The sequence below is a fragment of the Perognathus longimembris genome, chromosome 22, assembly GCF_023159225.1.
Source record: "Perognathus longimembris pacificus isolate PPM17 chromosome 22, ASM2315922v1, whole genome shotgun sequence".
Classification (NCBI taxonomy): domain Eukaryota; kingdom Metazoa; phylum Chordata; class Mammalia; order Rodentia; family Heteromyidae; genus Perognathus; species Perognathus longimembris.
The window spans coordinates 37,693,388-37,707,413 of NC_063182.1; positions in this window are offsets into that span (position 1 = coordinate 37,693,388).

The window sequence follows — 14,026 nt, forward strand, 5'->3', positions numbered from 1 at the left end:
TTCCCCCTTTCTTTACGTGTGTGTGTGTGTGTATGTGTGTAGATGGGACCTAACCCAGGGCCTCGTGTGTAAAGCAATCATTCTACACTGCTAAACCCCTAGCCCCCAAAGTTGGCCTTTCTTTCTTCCCTCCTTCCTTTTCTTTCCTCCATTTCTTCCTTCCTTCTCCTCCCCTTCCTTTTTCTTTCCTTCCCTATTTTCTCCCTTTCCTTTCTTTCTTTTCCTCTTCCCTCTTCTTTCCCTCTCTTTTTCCTCTCCTCCCTCCCTCTTTTTCTCCCCCCCACTCTCTTCCTCCCTCCCTTTCTTTCTCCCTCCTTTTCTTCCTTCCCTCCTTCTTTCCTTCCCTCCCTTCTTCCTTCCTTCCGTCCTGCTACCTGCACCTGCACCCCCAAATAGCAAATCCCTAGCAAGCTAATATGCAATTTAAGAAGAAAATATTAATACGGGGTTAAATATAATTGGATTTGATATCCAGCAAACCATAAACCTGTAGGATTATCTCTCCCACTAGATTGAATTATTTGTACTGCAAATCAACCAAAAGCTACAAATCAGCAAGTCACTAGGTCTGGAAAATTTCATCTATTATAACAAGAAAAAAACCTCTAGAGATGAGCAACATATTTCCCTTAGGGTAACTCCTGTCTGCTCTTTTTGCCACATTTGATATTGACTAGACATACTGTCTATAATGGAAGGTTTTGGACAAGTTTCCTGATATTGTTTAGGCACGTAAGAGGTAAGAACTTATAGCAGGTGTCTTAGACATTTCCTGTGAGTCTATGTGGCAGCCATCTTGGGAGTGTCCAGGTCTGTGGTTTCTATTGGGCTCTAGGCTGTCTTCTGCTGCTCTCTCTGTTACAGTAAGTCACCCATTACTGGGACCATGCTTTATGCCTAGAGTATTTTATTAAGTAGACATCCTGGTTTTTACCTGAAACTGCCAGGTAATGAGTTTTAAAAATTGCCTTTAGATATCATCCACTGCCAAAGCTACTGCTACATTGTTATTTACATATGCCATATATAGAATATAGAAATAATAAATATTGTCTAAATTAAATGATGTGCAAATATACATAGATTTCAGTACCTATATAGCTATGGATCTATGACTATATCTATGAAACATCTATATATATTTAGACACAAGCTTGAGAGAATAAAAATACGAGCCTTGTGACTGGACCAGAATTTGAGTTTCTAGTTTATGAAATAAGATCTCCACTGTTCCTAGCAGAAAATGCCAATAGATAGCCTACTAGCTACCCATGGTCTTCCAAGTGTCTCTTGCTGCTTCCAGCGGATAGATTTCACACTGAGGCTGACTACTCTGCTCTTAGGTTCCTTTAGTGAACCCTCATGGAGATCAGAAAAGTTCTTCTGAATAGCTTCAATGAGAAAATACCCCTTAATACACTGTTTTCCCTGACAAGTGAGCTAGGGCAGGCTTTGTTGAGCTGCAGTAGGTTGATCTTTCAGTGAGGAAGTGTTGATTGGTATAAAAGATAATAAGACTTGAATTTGACTGCAGCCATCCATAAAATCACTGAGGGGACTGAAAAAAGATAAACCAGAAGTGTAACATTAAACAAGATCAAGAGAAAGATCTCAGAAGTCAGAACTCAGAGGATAGTGCTATACTAGGGTATTAAATGCATAGCTGATACCAATTAGAAGAGCAAGCACCATTCCTGAGGAGCACCTATAAATTAATAACCTCCTGCACTTCAAAGGTTCTGCACCTCTAAATACTGTCACATTTAGGATCAAGATTCCAGCACATGGAGACAAAACCTCTGCAAACAGCAGTCTACATGTGAACCTAAAGTACTTAACATTGACTCTAATGAATTTTTTTTTCACAATATCTTTGTGAATCTGGTAGAAAGCCCAGAGCTTAGTAAGCTGCTATTAGAAAATTTTTATTGGCTTATATTTTACAGGGCAGTGAGATGTTTGTATTGTTACAGCCTCACATGTTTACTCTGTATTCCAATGAATTTCACCCCCTCTATCACATTCCTTGTACTCTTCCCTCTAAGAAATAGGTATTAGGAAATTTAAAGACTACTTTAATGAAGGTTTTTAAATTGCTTACAATGAAAAATGTCTACAATATTAAGAGAAGTATATGAAGGGATAATACTAATGTTAATGATGGACTTTAATATTACTGTTTTGGGTATAGGTGAATTTAGACTTTTGATTAATGATGATAAATTGAAGCAATTTTTCTAATTACATGGAGGAAAGTTTAACATAACAGTATGCTAAAGAGGGACAAAATTGCATATGTAGAATGATATCAACTACATAATAACTACCCAGAAGGAAATTTGACATGATTTTAACATAATTAACTTTTGGTTGTAAAATTGTATGTGTGCACGTATGCACACACATATATATGTATATATTTGGTAATCAGAACTAAATTTAAGAAAAAATGAGGCTTTGGGTATCATTAGTAGGGAGATTATACAACATATTAACATATAATTGCTCTGATAAATTCCAGAAAAGGTTAATATGTTTCCTGGGATTAAATTCCTAAGAATTGTATTTTCACATGCAATTTTCTAGCAAAGAAATAAATACCATCTTCAGAGTGCTTCCTTCAACACAGGTTTACACTTTCAGAGCAGTAGAGGTCACATCATTGTTTCTTGCAATGGCCTTTCATAAAATCCAAGTCATAACATTAAAGGGAAAGTCAGTGAAGGTTGGTCCTGGGAGGAGCCGCACTGTAATTAAGAGGCAGATTCAGTGTGGCTAGCCTGCTCTAAGAGCAGGTATTAGAGTCATTTACTTACCCAAGGTCACAGAATATGCTAATGGAAAAGCCAGAATTAGACATTATATCTCTTGATTTTTCAGTGTGATGGTACAACTCACCTTCCTGCTTTGTCCCCAGAGAAAGGCAGCAGTGCCTTCGCTTCTATAATCACCACCCATCACTGACTTGAATCTCTTTCTTTAAATGTTCTATAGGTATATGCCACCCACATCCCATCATATATGAAAAAACTATTTTTTAAAAGTGGCAACTTATTTTTAGTAAGAGGAACTGAAATGCACATTGTATACACACACACACACACACACACACATATGTACGCATACACAGTGTGTTTTAAATGAACAATGGCTTGAGATTAAGGACATTCTCTGCCTAAATGTTATTCACAGGAGACCAAATGGCAACATTTGTCCTTTGTGATTAATGAGGAGAAGTTATGGTATAACTGATGGGAAATTTATAAAATGCTTTTAATATAATTAACAATAATGTCTCTATTGGCTCTTAACTCTTCTCTAAGCCTAGTATTGGCTTCTTTCCAGAACTAACACATTTCATCTAGCAACTGAACATATAAAGAAAAAAATTATTTGAATTCATATTTTAATCAGGGTAATTTATAAAATTATTTACTGTATCATGAAAGAACCACTGACTTATTCTAATATTTTCACAAAGCATGGGTTGTCTTAAAAGACAGATCTTTTGAATCCTTTCTCATTTTATTAGGAATTTAAGTCCAGAGAGGTTATTCTATAACTAACCATTAATCCTGTGATTTCCTTTCTTTTTGCTTCAGTTTTTATTTGAAAAATAGCCTTTGAGCATTTGTTACATGTGGAATCATGCAGTAACACCTAAAAAAGTTAAGACTCAATAGCATAAAAAATTGCAAGCTAGAGGAGATGTAGCATGTGTTAACATTAATCATTGGAGTCACAAAAGAGAGAAAATGATAAAATTTGTCCAAGTGGTCAAGAAAGCTTTTTTAGAAGGGATGATGTATTATCTGGGCCTTAAAAGATAAGCAGAAACAAACTCACACCAGAAGCAAGGGTTTCAAGTTAGAGGGAAAGGAGTGGCCCAAGTAGAGGCAAGTTTGTGTTTATGTTAGGGGCTGGGTTGATATTTAGGGATGTGGAAGGTAAGATTGAATGGATAAGCTCTGATTGTAGTTGGAATGGGCCTTACAGAGGTGCCAGTACATAATGTTAGGCAAGGAATAATTTCCCACTGGTCTATATTTGGTTGACCTGTATAGGTGGATTGTAAGAAGCAAAGGACTAATCCAGATAGAAATGTTAAAATGATGAAGCAAGCCAATGAGAGTGTGTCTTGTAGAGAAGGAAGAGGTACTTGGAGGCTAGAATTAACTTTTTGATGTGAGGAGTGACAGAAGGGAAGCACTCAGAGAAGACTATAGAGTTTCTTGTTTTGAAGATTGATATCAAATTGCCCCAACTAGGCTACGAAAACATGGAAGAATTGGGGGAATTTATGTGCAGGTTCAGAGACTAGGCTTACCATGATGGGCGTTCAAAGAAAGCAGATGCTGGAAGTCATTGAAAAATCCATGTCTTCAGCTGAGAAGAAAAGTCTGGGCTGTTTTTGTTGCTGGTTTTGCTTTTTTTTTTAATTTTAGAGTATATGATTTAAGATGAGAAAAATTTGAAGCTAAAGAAAGGGAAGACTAAGAATAAAACCCTGGAGCATACCCTGCTAAGGGATGGAAAGAAGCAAGGAGCTATACTGGAATGATTAGAAAGAATTGTGGGCATTGTAGGAAGAGAATGGAGAAAACAGTATTAGGGAAATTATGTGTTATAATGTTTTCTTCTTTTTAAAACATTTATTTTAATAATTTTTGTTGACAAGGTGTTGTGCAAAAGGTGTACAGTTACATAATAAGGAAGTGAGTACATTTCTTGTGATATCTTACACCCTCGTTTTCCTTTCCCTTCCCTAGATCAGGTAGGCATATATTATAATGTTTTCTTCTTCAGTTAATAGTCAAGCCAACGCTAAATGACTATAATGATAAAGTCAATTTATCTGCTCATGGTAACAAAAGAACTTCAGAGCTAAGCAGGGTAAAGAACAGATACTCCCCTTCCCCCCTCTCCCTTCCTTCCTGCCTCCCATCCATCCATCCATCCATCCATCAATCAAGACTTTTCATCTATGAAATCAGGGCCTCTCTTTCACTGATTCTCACTCAAGCATGATGAATTCCCCCTCTAATTTCCATCACTTTTGCTCTTCCACTTGCTGTAATGATTCTTAAACTAATCCCTCTGAGCAGCAAATCCCCTTGTGTGAATTGTGGTAGGACTGGATTTCTGAAGTGATCACTAGGGTAAAAGAGATATCACTTTCTCCTTTGGGGAAAGGAGTTATTGCTTTCTTTTATGTCTTATAAAGTACAATATTGCTAATCAAGAAGGATTGAGTAGCTGGGTGCCAGTGGCTCACACCTGTAATCCTAGCTACTCAGGAGGCTGAGATCTATGGATCACAGTTCACAGCTAGCCTGGGCAGGAAAGGCTGTGAGACTCTTTATCTCCAATAAACTACTCAGAAAAAGCTGGAAGTGGCGCTATGGCTCAAGTGATAGATTGCTAGTCTTGAGCCAAAGAAGCTCAGAGACAATGCCCAGGCCCAGAGTTCAAACCTCAGGACAGGCAAAAACAAAAATCAAACAACAGCAACAACAAAAAGGATGGCTTTGTGTCAGTTGCAGAGGTGTGTGTTTGGAAAGTCAAGGGAGGAGCATTTTACAGTAAAAAAGTGGTCATTCACGCCAAAAATTGTAGTTGGGGTCAGATGTATAAAGGGGCCGTTAAATCTGTCAATCACTGAGCTCTGTGGACATTAGTGAACATGGGTGAGACTTTTCAGAGATGTGTTAGGGTAACTATTATATAACACGCTTGGGAGGAACCTGCTGCAAAGAGACAGTGACATAGGAGAAATATTAAATCAGTCGTAATTTTATGAAGTATGTAAATTTTCTTGAAAACAAACTGCATATGGTTGTATACACCTATAATCCCAGCTCCTTGGGAGACAAAGAGATCAGGATGATGGTCTAAGCCTGGGCATAAGTGAGAAACCCAATCTGAAATACACAAAAGGGCTGATGTATGTGTGGCTCACGTGATCAAAGGCTCTCCTAGCAAGGCGAAGGAGGCCTTGAGTTCAAACCTCAGTACTACTAGAAATATATTTTACTTTATTGATATTTTACTTTGCTTCCTTCACAATTTAAAAGAAAATTAATCTTGTATTGAGTGAAAAATGTATATGGCCTAGGGGAAGGTAACCATTGAAATTATAAGAGATGGAAACTTCATCAGAACATAGCACCAAGACCAGAATAATTTTTTGTATGCTTTGTTTAGTTTTGTGGTGAGATGAAAAATTGATAAGTTTAATTTATAAAGGAAGATTTAGGAAGATTATATGCACTTCGCAATTGCACTGAAGTTACAGTAAAAGGCAGAGACAGTTTTCTGAATGTGAACAACAGTTTGATTTGCAGAAAGGAAACGGACACATTTAGGTGGCTGCCAGTGGCTCATGCCTGTAATCCTAGCACTCAGGAGGTGAGATCTTAAGGATCATGATTTGAAGCCAGCCAAGGCAGAGAAGTCTTCTGGAGACTTTTATCTTAGCAATTAACCATGCAAAAACCAGAAGCAGTGCTGTGGTTCAAGTGGTAGCGCGACAGCCTTGAGGCACAAAGAGGCTCAGGGACAGCACCCAGGTCCTGAGTTCAAGCTGTACTACTGAAGAAAAAGAGAAGAAAAAAATTAAACTGGAGCAAAGTCTTACACTGAAGAAAAAAAAGTTGCTAGTAAAAAAAAGGGCAAAATAATACCCATTATGCCCATCACTTTTAGTCTAGAACATGTTCAGATTGCTTACTTTCTCTTCTTCCCTTTTCCTGCCTTTCTCTTCCTCCCTCTCTCTCTCCTCTCTCCCTCCCTCTTTTGTGTCAGCACTCGGGTTGGAACTTAGAACTTCCTACTCTTGCTTGGTTTTCGTGCTCATTGGCACTCTACCACTTGAGCTACACCTTCAGTCTGGCATTTTGCTAGTGAATTGGAGATGGATGGAATCTTGCTGTCTTTTCTGCTTGGGCTGGCTTCAAACTTTAGTCTCCAAGTCGCAGCCTCTTGCATAGCTAGTGTTACAGATGTGAGCTACCAGGGTCCAGTCTCTAGAGGTCTCCTTGCCATCCATAAGTTGCAATGTGAAGTCATCAAGAGAAGCATAAACCTGAGCGAGAAACAAGAACAGAAAGACAAGAAATGTGGTTCAGGGATTCATCTTCTGTCAAAGTTCAGAGGCTGGAGGAAGAGTTATTTCCCCAGTTCCCAGGGAAGAACTGGACTGGTCAAGTTGCTGTGTACTAAAGTAGGCTAAAATAAACTCAGAACCCAAAGGAGACCATTTCAAATGATAGCTGGCTGCAAATATGTTCAAAGAATGATGAAGTTACTTATTAGAATACATCCGATATTCTCTGCAGATAGTGAAATATTTGAACATTTTTCTGTAGTATTTATTGATGGAATCTGTCTTGGTTTTGGGAGAAACAGTCGCATGTTTTAAATTGCAGATACTTTCCAGTAATGATCCTTCCCCTTTGGGAACTGGGGGTGTACGGTGGAGAAGCAGGAAAAGAGACTAACTTCTGGCTGATTTATTTTCCTTTGAGCAAGAAGCAAATAGCCTTGTTTATTATTAGTCATAGTTATTACACTACTCATAATCTGTTTTCTCATAAGAATGGGATTGCAATGATGAATGACAATTTATATATGGGGTAGAATGAATTTATTACAGGAAGCATTTCTAGTGACATGAACAAGAAATTAGGTCTGCAATATGTTCAGGCTGTGTGAGCATCTCCTCCTCTGTTCCTCATTTCAACCTAGAAGGCTAAGAATGAGCAGACCCCTTCCTAAGTCACGTGGAGTTTGCAAACTCCACGCTCTCTGAAGACACGTCCTGTCTTAGTTTATCTCTCAGAGCCTCATTCATATTACACGATGAATTGTGGAATAGACTATGTTGAAAGGAGGTGAATGTTTTCATTATGACTTTCCCCATCACAGTGATGAATGTATGCTTAGCTTATAAGCAATATATGTTGCATGTGTTCTAAGTGCTTGATGTGCATTAGCTCACTCAAGCCCCACAGAAAAACTTGCAGATAACTCCATCTATTTTGCAAAGAAAAATAGGCACTAAAAGATTGCATAATTTGCCAAATTAAACAGCACGGCTTAGTAGAGTGGATTTAGTCACAGGTATATATGTAGAGTGTGGGTGACAGTATATGTTCATTCAAATTGCTAAGAACGTTTGCTACTATAATTCATTTAAATATTTTCCATGTTCACATTGATCTACATTGCAAATATTAAGTTCTTTTAAATTTATTTCATGTTTACCTATTGTGTCAGTAACAGGCCATTCCTTTGTTAAGTCTTTTAATATTTGCTGTCACATCTCTTTATTTTTCTTATTTGCAAATGCTTCTGTTGTTTCTCCAGGAACACTATATAAAAACAACACAGGAAATGCATAAGTCAAGATGGACTCTGGAGCAGATAAAGAATGACTATAGGATGTGGGGGCGTGTGTATGTGATGAACTTGAGTATCATTGCTCTGACCTTGGCCTAGTCAGTTGTGTGTGTGCATATATGCACACTATAGGCATATACATATATGTATATGCATACACATAAATCGTATCATTTCCCCTAGGCTTCACTTAGCATCTCTAGATCCAGGTAGAGTGAAGGAGTTGGGAAAGTTATCATTCTGAACTCACACACTACTGACTCTGGGCACAAGGCATATGATTGTTCTCTACCTTCAAAAGAAGGTAGCAAATACAAGTAGGTTAGTGGAATTGTGCTCTAATGTCCTTACATGATTTACTTCTAGTGATACTCAGACTCTTCTGCACTTGGGGGACAGCAAGTAGGAAAGGCTGGATTAGGGAGAAAATGTGGGAGATTCCTGACAATAACAACCATGTGTGTTGCTCACTACAGCAGCCCCCCCCCTTATCTGTGGGTACAACTAACTGCAAGCACAAGTATTTACAAAAAATATTCCAGTTTAAAGAAGAAAAATTTGAGTTTGTGTTTGCCGTGTGTTAGCGCTACACTGAATCGATTGGAGTGGAATGACATGGGTCCATCTTACTGTCGCCTCCTGCCACTTTGCTCCTCAGTCTTTCTTGAGCACATACTTGACAGTTGCTAATCTCACACCCTATTTTTGGTATGTATAGTGAGGCCTATGATGGTGGCATCTGTAGTGAATACGTACAGGCTCTCTTCTCAAGATTCCTTAAACAATATACCATAACAAGTGTTAGCATTTGTAGTGTACTCGGTATTACCAGTAATCTAGAGATGACTTAAAGTGTATGTGAGGATGTGTAGAAGTTATATTCAAATACTGTGCTTATTAGAGGGAAATTGCGGATACATAGATTTGGTATTCATTAGTGATCCTGGAGCTACCAAAAGAGATGGTACTCGGTTTGTGCCCAAGGCTTTGTCTATTCGTATCCTTTGCTATATTGCAGCCTAAGATTGTATTTTAAAAGTTGGATGTACTATGTGTATCTCTTGGGGTTTCCTTGACCTCGTGAAGTAGTGTACACCATCCTCTTTTTCAGAGATACATAAACAGAGAAGTGGATCCATTATGATTGAAGTCTTGGTCCCAGGGTAGCACTGTTAGAAGATGGAAATCTAGGCAGTATGTCTTTGACTCATGGCAACATCCTCTCAGAGGTAGTTCTCACGGGAATACTTGGTAGTTCTCACAACAGGGTCATTGTAAACATTTGAGTTTTGTTCTGCCCATCTTCCTTTACTTTCTGATTTGAGATGTGACTACCCTCTCCCACCATTTACCATGAGATCTTCACTAGAACTGAGCTAGTATAGGTGATGTGACATTGAGCCTCCAGAAGCATAAGCAAAATGAACCTCTTTTTCTTCGTACATAGCTTGCCTCAGGTATTTCATTATGGTGCTGAGAAGCTGACCCACTCACCATGGCTACATCCACATTTCCATGAGGGCAATGTTTCCTCTAACATCACTGCTTCTCACTGTCAGATGGGTCAAGACCCATATAAAGAATATGTTTCCAGCTGGGTGCTGGTGGCTCATGCCTGTAATCCTAGTTACTTAGGAGGCTGAGGTATGAGGATCGTGGTTCAAAGCCAGACCAAGCAGTAAAGTGAGACTCTTATTTCCAATAAACTACCAAAAAAAGCAAAAGCCAGAAGTGGAGCTGTGGCTCCAGTGATAGAGTGCTAGCCTTGAGCAAATGAAGCTCAGAGATAGCTCCCAGGCTCTGAGTTCAAGCCCCAGGACTAGAAAAGTATACAGACAGACACACAGGCATAGACAGACAGACACACACATGCACACGCATACGCACACACGCACGCACGCCTATAGCAGTGACTTGAATCTCCTGTTCATGTTTAGCCTTCTAACTTATAATTGTTTCATGTCTGTCTTCCAAACAATACTGAGAGCTTCAGGGGAAAGGAAGCCATGTCTATTCCTTTTATTGTTTTGTCTACAAAGTCTAACACAGGACCTGGCATGGAGTAGGTGCGGTGAACATTTACTGAGTCAATGGGAAACTGTAAGGCATTTGTTATTCACCACTGCCTTCAATACATAGAATGTGTGCAAACATGTCCATCCTGCCCCTTACCGCTGCTCTTCCTTCTTCTTCAGTCCTTGGGTTCAATATAGTCAACAGGAAACCAAACCCACAATTACAGTCATAATAGCCATGTTCTTGAATGGAGAAAATACCACAGGGATATTTCCCCTCTTTAGTGAAAATACTCACCTTCTCTCTACCTTCATCAATATATATATATATATATTTTTTTTTTTTTTGCCAGTCCTGGGCCTTGGACTCAGGGCCTGAGCACTGTCCCTGGCTTCTCTTTGCTCAAGGCTAGCACTCTGCCACTTGAGTCACAGCGCCACTTCTGGCCATTTTCTGTATATGTGGTGCTAGGGAATCGAACCCAGGGCTTCAAGTATACGAGGCAAGCGCTCTTGCCACTAGGCCATATCCCCAGCCCCACTTCATCAATATTTTTGTCTTTCATAAATCTTGAGATGTCATCTCTTAGAAGCTGGTTTCTGTCACTGCTCTAAAAGTTAATTCTGTCTTGAGCCTTACAAACAGGAAGAGGCTACTTCTGAAGTTCTGTCATCAGATTGCTCTAACACTTATTAAAAAAATCTGAAAAGATTTCCTCAGTGCTGTAGATAATAGGTTCAAGGACCACTCTGAATAATCAAATACAGATTTACCGTATACTAAAAGAGGAGGAAGGAGGCAAAGTAATCTACTTACAGAAGGAACCAATACAAGGAGAGCTCTGAGCGGTGAGCAGTGATTTGGAGCTCTTGCTGTCAGTTAGCTTTCCTCAAAGTCGTGGGGGTGTCTCAACAATAGAGTTCTGTCTGTCTCTGCTTCACTTGCCTCTTGCAAGTACTCTTGCGAGCCTCATGGGTTTCCCGGTGGAGTTTGTCAACCTAATCAGGAAAGACAAATTGATCAAAGTGTCCATACCAGCATTAGCTTCTCTTCTCCTTTGTCATGTGATCATGAAAAAGCCATAAGAGTTTATATTCATCAGTTAGGTGAGGAGTGAATTCCTAAGGATGTATGGCAGTGCTTATAGTTGTTTATGTCAGCCAGTCTAAATGTAATATTAACTGTAGTATCCTCTGAGGAAGTGTGTGTGTGTGTGTGTGTGTGTGTGTGTGTGTGTGTGTGTGTGTGTGTAGGAAAGCCTCACAGGCCCCAACGATTGTTTGCTTATGAAAGAATATCTGGCAGAATCCCCCCAGATCTGGATCCTTGATAGCAACTGCAACTTTTAGCTCTGACAGGGGTTGTAATGGCAGCTCCTAACTACACTGTCTTCACACTGCCTGACAAACTAGTTTATTAGAGTAGGCCACTATATTTGTGGGTCCTGTGCATATGTAAATATGTCATACAAATGAATATATGGACAAGACCTACCCGGGAAGCCAAGATAAAATTTGGTTCAGGTCTCTGCTTTGGTTTCCACCCCCCCCAATTGTGTGTCCAGAAAACAACTAATACTGTTGTTGCTTTTTAGTTTTTTCAGACAGTCTCACAAAGTAACCCAGGCTGGTCTTAAACTTGTGATCCTTCCGCCTCAAATTTTCTTTTTCTTTCTCAATTTAAATTTTATTGTAAAGGTGATGACAGTTACCCCAGTCAGGTACTGAGTACATTTCTTTTTGAGAAGTGTTAACTCTTCCCTCCTTTTCTTCCACTTTTCCCTTCTAATCCCCCTCTTCTCCACTTCAGTCTCCCGAGAACTGGGATGACAGGTGTCGACCACAATGCCATGCTCTTAGTCGGTATTCTTACATACCCTCCTAGAAAGTTGCTTGGCCTTAGTCTTCACATTTTAATTTCTCTTGTTAGTCCAGAGGTTACTTAGTAGTGCATCTAAGAGAATGTCTCTCCAAAGGAAACACTGACATTCTGAACATAGATACCAAGAGAACCTTTAAAATTTCAGTTACACTTAAAATTCAGAGCTTCAAGTTCTACCTGCTATGGCATTGGTGCAATCATTAGGATAAACACGCAGGAGGCACCCAGACAAAGGCGAGGAAGAGGAGGACACTTTCTTCTGCCATGCTACTTCATCTTGCAAGCAGGAGCCTTGCTGCTTGCTAGAATTCTCTGCAGTAATATTTTTCAATAAAACTTTTGTATTGAACACATGTCAAGGTAATGATTTAGTATTATATGATTAGGGTTTGTTCTCTAATATCTTTGCTGTATTCTTCCTTTCATTGAAGTATTAGTGATTTCTAAAGATTTTTTTTTTTTTTTTTTTTTTTTTTGGCCAGTCCTGGGCCTTGGACTCCGGGCCTGAGCACTGTCCCTGGCTTCTTCCCGCTCAAGGCTAGCACTCCGCCACTTGAGCCACAGCGCCGCTTCTGGCCGTTTTCTGTATATGTGGTGCTGGGGAATCGAACCTAGGGCCTCGTGTATCCGAGGCAGGCACTCTTGCCACTAGGCTATATCCCCAGCCCCTAAAGATTTTTTTTTTAATGTAAAGGATACACAATGATTATCTGGCTGGGTTATTTGGTCTCATGCAGTGTGGGATTGAGAGTGTGATTTGGAAGAGTTATCTTGTACCATCTTGCTTATATGCTGGCTTCTAACTAAATTTTCTCCTCCCTCCCTCTCTTCCTTCCCTCCCTCTCTTCCTTCCCTCTCTCCCTCCCTCCCTTCCTCCCTTCCTTCCTTCCTTCCTTCCTTCCATGCAAATTTAGAGACCAGAACTAAATATAAACACCAGAACTAAAACATTGCTCTACTCACTTCCCACTACTGTTCATTCATTCTATAAATATTCATCTGCTCGCTTTTATGTGTCAGGCACTGAGAGGTACCCGGGATCAGCTTCAAGCTTGATTTTTCACTGAAGCATTCCATTTTTCTTTTGTATTTTCCTCCTGCCATGTGTACTTAAAGACATTGCTCTAAGCTATGGAATTTTCAGGAATTTCTAAATATTAATTTAATGGAACTTAAGATCTATATGCTAAATAATCTTTAATGAAAACACAATTAGATAAAATACATCTCTAGTCCTTCATTCCTCTTTCTCAGCCCCAGTCAATCCCGACCCTTCTTTGCTTTCCAGAAATTTGTTCCCCATCTCGGTAGGGCTTTGAGGTCCCTTGTCACATTGTTCTGCTGATCAAAAACTTGCTTTCAAGAACAGTTCTGAGTAGTGTTTATGACTAACTCAAAATGACACTTGGTAGTTTATTGCATCGTAAGGTTCCTGGACTTCTAGGACTCCATAAGATAGTTTTCGAATTAAAAAAAAAAAAAAACCCAGAGAACAGATATTTGCCTATGGTAATGCTGCATACAGTCAACAAAAGCATGGCTTCAGTTAGAGTTTCTGTTAGTCTTTGATGCATCAAAGGAGAAAACTTTCCCATGAATACTTTCATAAACAAAGCCCTAGAAAACTAGGTAAAGAAGTGATAACAATGAAAAACTCAACGTGTCCATTTACAAGATGGAGGCGTAGAGTGGATAATGGAAGAACTGTTGTTGGGATCAAAGTGTAGGA